The sequence below is a fragment of the Triticum dicoccoides genome, chromosome 1B, assembly GCF_002162155.2.
Source record: "Triticum dicoccoides isolate Atlit2015 ecotype Zavitan chromosome 1B, WEW_v2.0, whole genome shotgun sequence".
Lineage (NCBI taxonomy): Eukaryota > Viridiplantae > Streptophyta > Magnoliopsida > Poales > Poaceae > Triticum > Triticum dicoccoides.
In genome coordinates, this window is record NC_041381.1 from 34,655,435 (window position 1) to 34,663,950 (window position 8,516).

Here is an 8,516-nt window from a genome sequence, read left to right on the forward strand (position 1 = left end):
AGATATCAAATCATGCATATAAGAATTCAAAGAAGAACCAAATAATATTCATAGATAATCTTGTTCATAAATCCACAATTCATCGGATCTCGACGGACACAACGCAAAATAATATTACATCGAATAGATCTCCAAAAACATCGAGGAGAACTTTGTATTGAGAATCAAAGAGAGAGAAGAAGCCATCTAGCTAATAACTATGGACCCGAAGGTCTGTGATAAACTACTCACGCTTCATCGGAGAGGCAATGGTGTTGATGTAGAAGCCCTCCATGATCGATTCCCCTCCGCTGATCACCGGAAAAGGCCCCAAGATGGGATCTCACGGGTACAGAAGGTTGCGGCGGTGGAAAACTGGTTTCATGGCTCCCCTTGATGTTTCTAGGGTATAAAGAAGTACGTCGGTGGAGCTACGAGGGGCCCACAAGGGTGGGGGCGCGCCTTCTCCCCGGGCGCGCCCTCCTGCCTTGTGGACGCCTCGTGGCGTTTCTGACTTCAACTCCAAGTCTTCTGGTTTGCTTTCGGTCCAAGAAAGATCATCGCGAAGGTTTTATTCCGTTTGGACTCCGTTTGGTATTCCTTTTCTGCAAAACTCCAAAATAGGCAAAAAAAAAAACAGAAACTGGCACTGGGCCTCCGGTTAATAGGTTAGTCCCAAAAATAATATAAAGTAGCATATTAAAGCCCATTAAACATCCAAAATAGATAATATAATAGCATGGAACAATAAAAAATTATAGATACGTTGTAGACGTATCAGCTATCAAATGTCACAACGTAAATGGGTGATTATAAAGATGCTCTACAGGTGTCTCAAAGGTGCACTACAAAAAAATACACTTCCGTGATGATACGTGTTTGTCATAGTAGGTCGCGTTTTCTGTCATGCATGTACATCCATGACGATTTTATGACAGAATCAAGATAGTCCACTACAAGAATCCTGTTAATACATGACAGTTTTAATCCGTCATGGACCTATGCAAATCTGTCATGCAAAGGTATATGTGATGGATTTAAAATCCGTCATGTATATCGCGTCATAATTTGATCATTGTACACTCCATGGTGGATCATCCAAAACCGTCACCGACCATGACGGATCTTGACCGTCATGGATGACACCTAACTACAATGCTCATAACGGCGTTAACTTCTGTGCCACATCATCATCTGACATGGATCTGACTGCCACATCATCATCTGGCACGGATCTGACATGTCAGCCCATGTAGCAATCAGCCATCTAAGTTTTGTCCCACCAAATTTCAGCCCGGTCAAAGAGTGGCAGCCCATATAGTAATCAAACCATTTATAATTTAAGCCCATTAATTTCAAGGCCCACTAATTTCAATCCAAGAGATTCACGCATCTCTCATTTTCCATGAAAATTTTGAACCAATAAAAATTTGAGTGAAAGTATATGCTCATGTCATTAGAAAAAGAAAATCACAACATATCCAAAAATACACCTGTACAGGAGCGAAAAAAGAAGACCCAAAAACATTAATTTTACAAGCATGTCTCGGAGAACACTATGCTACTCTGCAGCCAGCACCGCCCCCATCAAGCGAGGCCACTCTTGTTCGGCTGCCACACACCAACCAGGGGTCATCCAACATTTATAGCAGCAAATCAACCCGTCCACGCCAATGTTGTCAAAACGCATGTCTTTGTTGTTGAAAATGCTCCCATAACCAATATCTGCCACATGATGAAAAGTATGCTGCGTTATAAAATACTACATCCAGTAGGTTAAACTACAAGTAGCTTACTTCACATTATCAAGTTCTACATTTTTTTTCACTCCCAGAATGCAAAGTAGTGCAACAAATTTACAAAAGTGTGAAAAGAAACAACTGGTGGCAAAAAAAAGGAATGATGAGCATGCATAGATCAATAGAATTGGTAGTAAACTCCGTTGCGCTTATTTTACGTTTTCACTACAGTAAACTCGATAAGAAATGCAGCCCAGCTGAATATTGCGCATTGATGAGAATTTCTGGGCACTTTTCTCAAAATGTAAAAACGGAATGTACAAATTCCATGATGATTATGTCTTAATGGAATATGTGTCCTATCTGATATGATATTCTATAGGAAAAGGATCTGGCATATGTGGCTTACGATAAATCTAGCCGAAAAGACATTCGTAAGACACCATTTCTAATAAAGGATCGGATCAAGTAGAATTCAGTTTTTGTATGTATTATTACACACACAAAAATAGTCCAACTATAGATACAAAAAAAATATTGTCTAGTATCACACTTCAGTATCTTATGAACATTACCTGCCCTTGCATATTTAGCTAAAAAACTAAAAAGTTAGTATACCAAATTCTGACTGTATAGCATTCAATATTCGTACTTGGTTTCCAAACCATCAAATGCTTGGTACACTCATTAATTATCATCAATACAAAAAGTTTTGATCATTATAAATTTATAGTTCGCTTGCCTTAAAAAAACTTGCAAGAGCAACAGAATGCATTTCTATCCCGATGAGATGAACCGCAACCGAATCATGAAAAGTAAGAATGAAGGGCATGTGTTGCCCAAACCAAAATACTGCTACCTCTTCTCTCTGCATCCAGTTCATCTATTTTTCTCTGAAACTCTAAAGCTAGCATCGTCTGTATGTGTCTACAGTAATTATAGAAAACATAAGTCATAGGGAGCCACGGTCTACAAATCCAGACATACCGATGAAGACTAAAGACAACACAATAGGCCATACGATGCCCGGGCGAGGTTGAGCATGGCGGCACGTTGCCAAAAGTAGCACCATAATTCTCTTGAGATCTTTCGATTTAGATTCAGCAGGTAGAGGAACAACATCTTTTGATTTATTCAGCAGGTTCAGAAGTGTGCAACATCTCTTGATTCAAATTTAATATGTTCAGAAGTACAAAACTTTTGGGACACATATATGGTTGTTTGTGAAATCTTATGAAGGGTAATCTTACCAAACTCATACCTCATGGCCGTGTGTGCAAACTGGATGACTGCATAGATGGGATTTTCTATGCTGTAGGAGGCAATGTAAGGATTAAAAATCTGGTCCATTATCAACCAAGACTCCATGCTATAACATCTCTAGCACTATACAAGACAGAGGATGATCAATGATGAACTCACTACTTTGGCCAGTATACAATCAAAATATGGAAATTGATTACTCTTTCAGCAGATGATATACTAAGAAGAAAGCTAGTAGGCAATCAAGCACCAATGTACCTCTCAATAAAATCAGCTGACAGAAATAATGAAAAAGAACAATTTATATTATCAAGATTATGCTAGTTAGGCTGGTGTATATGAACTCCTAAAGCACTCGGATGCATCCTCATGGTGATAACAAAATTCATACAGACTTACTGTTGACACAAATCTTCTTGCATTAACACTCAAAAAATAAATTATAAACTTTGATTAATCAAAAGTAAGAGACAGAAGAACTACAAAGTGAACTTTCTAAAACACTAATGGAAAGAAGTATACATGGAAGTATGTTTCTTTCATAGATATATGTGTCCTATTTCAAACCAAGTGAAGACAATGTAATTACAGTAAATCATTGTTTCCCCTTCCATACTATTTGTCACTAGTAGTATTCTCATTCAAAATGGCTTGAACAGAAGAAAAAAAAGGAAAGTTAATCGAGCCATAAAGAAGATGATTTTTGGATCCCAACGAAAAGATTTGCAATACACAAAGACTGGCAATTTTTTAGTTCTGGCATACTTATCACGTAGTACTTTTCCTCCCTTTTCAATAAGAAAATACTATGACAGTGACCTACATATATTTGTAAGAAAATACTCTATCAGTTCTTTTTAATTCACACACCAGGCTAAACATCCAGTTAGCCATACTTCTACCTTATCTTACCAGGCTAATTAAAGATCGTCTTCAACTCTGGAGCTATTGTTGTAGCATTAAAAGGATGTTTTTCGTCATCATATCAGAGAAGGTTAATTCCAATTTTGCAACTCTCGGCACATGAACTGATCAGAAAAGTCACATCAACATAAGCGCAGACACGGCTAACTACAATTTTTAAATTGATGCAAGTTAAACATGTCAAAACTAAGTTGAAATCCACATATATTTTTTCCTTCTAATATGTATATATCTATAAAATCAAACAGACTAACACATGGATACGGCGCTACATATATACGATTACTTAGAATGATACATAATCCAGATAAACGGCTTGCACATTCTGACAATATGTGTGGTTTCTTGATATTTACGCACTTTATATGATATCCAAGTTTATTGCTATTTCCAGTTAATAATTAGACATTGTTTTGGTTAATCATTAGGTTTTTTCTTAAGTACTACATACAGCATATGCAAAACAAGTCCATTCTGGTGAGATACAAAGTCGCAGTTGAATTTATATCTAACAGGCTGAAGTTTCCAAATTAATTGCCAAAAGAGCTGTACCAAAGCAACATGAAGATTGGTGCATGTTAGAAAAAAATAGCTATATCATACTGTATGGATTAGCATTAACTTGCCCAGATTAAAGTATGTGTAATAGTGCAAGAAAACCAGATCCACGACAGCAACTAATCAAGCTCACATGTTCATCTCAGCAATTGAATCCACCTCTAAACTGAACAAAAACATGATTCATATTCAGAGTGCAAGAATTATCTAGATTTGGGCGTAAAAGGGGGAGACGGGAGAAGCTCACCATGCTAGGAGGGCATAAACGCAGCCGACGGTGAGGTCGTCCACGCGCTGCAGGATAGGAGGCCAAGGGGGTGCTTGACTTGCTGCTCCGCCTCCTCAGGCGAAGAGAGCTCGCTGGGAACAGTCGCATCGAGGAGGAGCACATCATGTACGCCATTGGATGGGTGAAGAACAGGGGTTCAGGGGCTGGGCGTGCTTGTGCCTGTGCTGTACCGGCGCTCCCCCTTGGAGGTCGAAAGGAGGAGCACCGGCGTTCGCCGCCACCGTCGTCGAGCAAGACAAGGCCGCCGTGCCCGCCCTCGTCCGGGACCGGCGTCCACAAGGTGTGCCTCATCCGTGGATCCCACGGGAGGAGATCCTCCGTGCTGCCCTACTGGAGGTGGGCCATCGGGAAGCAAGGGCGCGCGTGGGGGCACTGTAGGCAATGGAGAAGAGTCGTCGGAGATGCGCCGACGAGGAAGGTGATGCCAGAGGCCGAAACCCTAGCACGGGTGTTGGTTATTGGCGAGAGGTAGAGGCCGGGAAGGGAAAATCTTGCCGGAGGGGAGGATGGAGCAGAGCAAGGCGAGCTTGGCGGTGTGCACCCCGCCGGCGATAGCCGCCGGAATCTGGAGTGGGCAGTTGTGGCGGCTGAGGGAACGGAGGAGAGAATGGGGATTAGGTTAGATGGGCATTGACCGTGCGTTAAATAGGCTGGCTCTAAAATTTTGCAATGGGCCGCATTGGCGACTCAAAATTTTGCATGTCCACGCGCGCGCTCTTGAAATTTCTGGCATGTCCTCCAATTATTTTTAAGTTCTGTATTGTTGATGACTAGACATTCAACTGACATATGGGCCAACAAAGGAACCATACACAACACATCAACGAGAGCCATCGGTGACGGTCCGGATTGTGCATAAAGAAAGAAAAAGAATAGACCAACAAGTTGATCTGTGACAGTTTCTGTGACGGCTCATCGACGTCCATCATAAAAGGGCTAACTTTTTTGAAGTGCGGTCACATCCTGCTGATCCATGACGCTTTCTGTGATGGATAAGAGAAAACTGTCATCGTTCATGATGATTTTCTAGAACGTCACGAGAAATCCGTCATGTATTAACAGGTTTCTTGTAGCGGTCATACCTGTGCTGTCGTAGAAGTGTTCCATGACATTACCAAAATTATCATCACGGAAGTGTCCACTTCCATGACGATAAATCGCACGTCACAGAAGTGCTTTCGTCAAGGGTGACTGACACGTGGCATCCACCGTAACGGAACGCCGTTAAGCTATCGGGTTAGGTTTTGGATCTGATAACCCGTTAACAGCCCCGACCAATGGGGATTTTCCACGTGTAAAATCATCATTGGCTGGAGGAAACACGTGTCGGCTCATCGCTGGGACAGATGTCATCCACTCATTGGACAGAAGGCGCATATGATATGTCGACCCGTGGCACAGCCCAATAGAGGCCCATTCCTGTGAAAAGGCCGGCCCGTTTGATTTGGTCAAAAGGTGGCGGGCCGGCCCATGGAAAGCCTGTTAACGGCCTGTTCGCATATAGCCCATTTATAACCCGCTAACCCAAGGCCCGTTATGCCCTATTCGAATTAGGCCCAGTAGCATCATTTGGGCCATCCAATATGATTCCATCCCGTTTTCACTTCTGGCCCATGACGTCTTTCGGCCCATATGAGGCCCTATGTAACTCTTGGCCTATTAACGACCTGTGGTGAAACTGGCCTGTAATGAACAGTGCATCACTTTACACCCATTAACGACCCGTGGTGAAACTGGCCCGTAAAGAATAGTGTATCACTTTATACCCATTAACGGCCCGTTATTCCGTTGGGCCGTTTCCAGCCCATGTTATCTTTCCGCCTTCTTAGAGCCCATTTATTTTTGGGCTCATTTCCAGCATTCGTTTACTTACGGCCCGTTACTGTCATTTTTTGCTTGTGGGCCAAATTCAGCCCGTGGTTACAGTCGGCCCGTTTGTGGTCCGTTAATACGTTGGACCGTTTTCATAGCATCATCAAATACGGCCTATTAACCATGGCCCGTTATGGTCAGCCCATGAACGGACGATTCCAACTCTAGCCCGTTTACGGCCATATTGCGGCCTATTATTGGCCCATGTTTGGCCAATCGATCATACTGCCCGTATAAGGCCCATTGATGATACGGCCCGTAGAAGGCCCATTGATGATACGGCCCGTAGAAGGCCCATTGTTTCTACGGCCCGTAGAAGGCCCACTGTTTCTACGGCCCGTAGAAGGCCCACTGTTTACACGTGTTTGTTAGGTTGGCATAGATCGATATTAGGATTTGTCACTCTGTGTTTCAGAGAGGTATCTCTGGGCCCTCTCGGTAATGCTCATCCCTATAAGCCTTGCAAGCATTGTAACTAAAGAGTTAGTTGCAGAATGAAGTATTACAGAACGAGTAAAGAGACTTGCCGGTAACGAGATTGAACTAGGTATGATGATACCCACGATCGAATCTCGGGCAAGTAACATACCGATGACAAAGGGAATGATACGTCTCCAACGTATCTATAATTTTTTATTGTTCCATGCTACTATATTACTCGTTTTGGATATTTATGGGCTTTACTTTACACATTTATATCATTTTTGGGACTAACATACTAACCGGAGGCCCAGCTCGTATTGCTGTTTTTTTGCCTATTTTAGTATTTCAAAGAAAAGGAATATCAAACGGAGTCCAAACGGAATGAAACCTTCGGGAGCGTGATTTTTGGAACGAACGTGATCCAGAGGACTTGGAGTGCAAGTCAAGAAGCAGCTGAGGCGGCCACGAGGGTGGAGGGCGCGCCCACCCCTACAAGGCGCTCCCCCTATCTCGTGGGCCCCTCGAGCGGCCACCGACCTACTTCTTCCTCCTATATATACCCACGTACCCCGAGAACATCAAAGGAGCCAACGAAAACCTAATTCCATCGCCGTAACCTTCTGTATCTGCGAGATCCCATCTTGGAGTCTTCGTCGATGCTCCACCGGAGGGGTAATCGACCATGGAGGGCTTCTACATCAACACCATAGCCCCTCCGATGAGTTGTGAGTAGTTTACCATAGACCTTCGGGTCCATAGTCATTAGCTAGATGGCTTCTTCTCTCTTTTTGGATCTCAATACAATGTTCTCCTCGATCTTCTTGGAGATCTATTTGATGTAACTCTTTTTGCGGTGTGTTTGTCAAGATCTGATGAATTGTGGGTTTATGATTAAGTTTATCTATGAGAAATATTTGAATTTCCTCTGAATTCTTTTATGTGTGATTAAGTTATCTTTGCAAGTCTCTTTGAATTATCAGTTTGGTTTGGCCTACTAGATTGATCTTTCTTGCAATGGGAGAAGTGCTTAGCTTTGGGTTCAATCTTGCGGTGTCCTTTCCCAGTGACAGCAGGGGCAGCAAGGCACATATTGTATTGTTGCCATCGAGTATAAAAAGATGGGGGTTATATCATATTGCATGAGTTTATCCCTCTACATCATGTTGTCTTTCTTAATGTGTTACTCTGTTCTTATGAACTTAATACTCTAGGTGCATGCTGGATAGCGGCCGATGTGTGGAGTAATAGTAGTAGATGCAGGCAGGAGTCGGTCTACTTGTCGCGGACGTGATGCCTATATACATGATCATGCCTAGATAATCTCATAATTATTCGCTTTTCTATCAATTGCTCGATAGTAATTTGTTCACCCACCGTAATACTTATGCTATCTTGAGAGAAGCCACTAGTGAAACCTATGGCCCCCAGGTCTATCTTTTATCATATAAGCTTTCAATCTACTTTTATTT

General features: G+C 42.4%; 1 long non-coding RNA gene across 1 annotated transcript; it reads right to left on the reverse strand.

Moving 5' to 3' along the window:
* Positions 1-1,424: 1,424 nt before the first annotated feature.
* On the reverse strand, positions 1,425-4,944 carry LOC119300476. The gene is made up of 2 exons (XR_005146448.1): positions 4,711-4,944; positions 1,425-1,704 (listed from the first exon to the last, which is right to left on the reverse strand). It is a non-coding gene; the product is annotated as an uncharacterized LOC119300476 (long non-coding RNA).
* Positions 4,945-8,516: the final 3,572 nt, after the last annotated feature.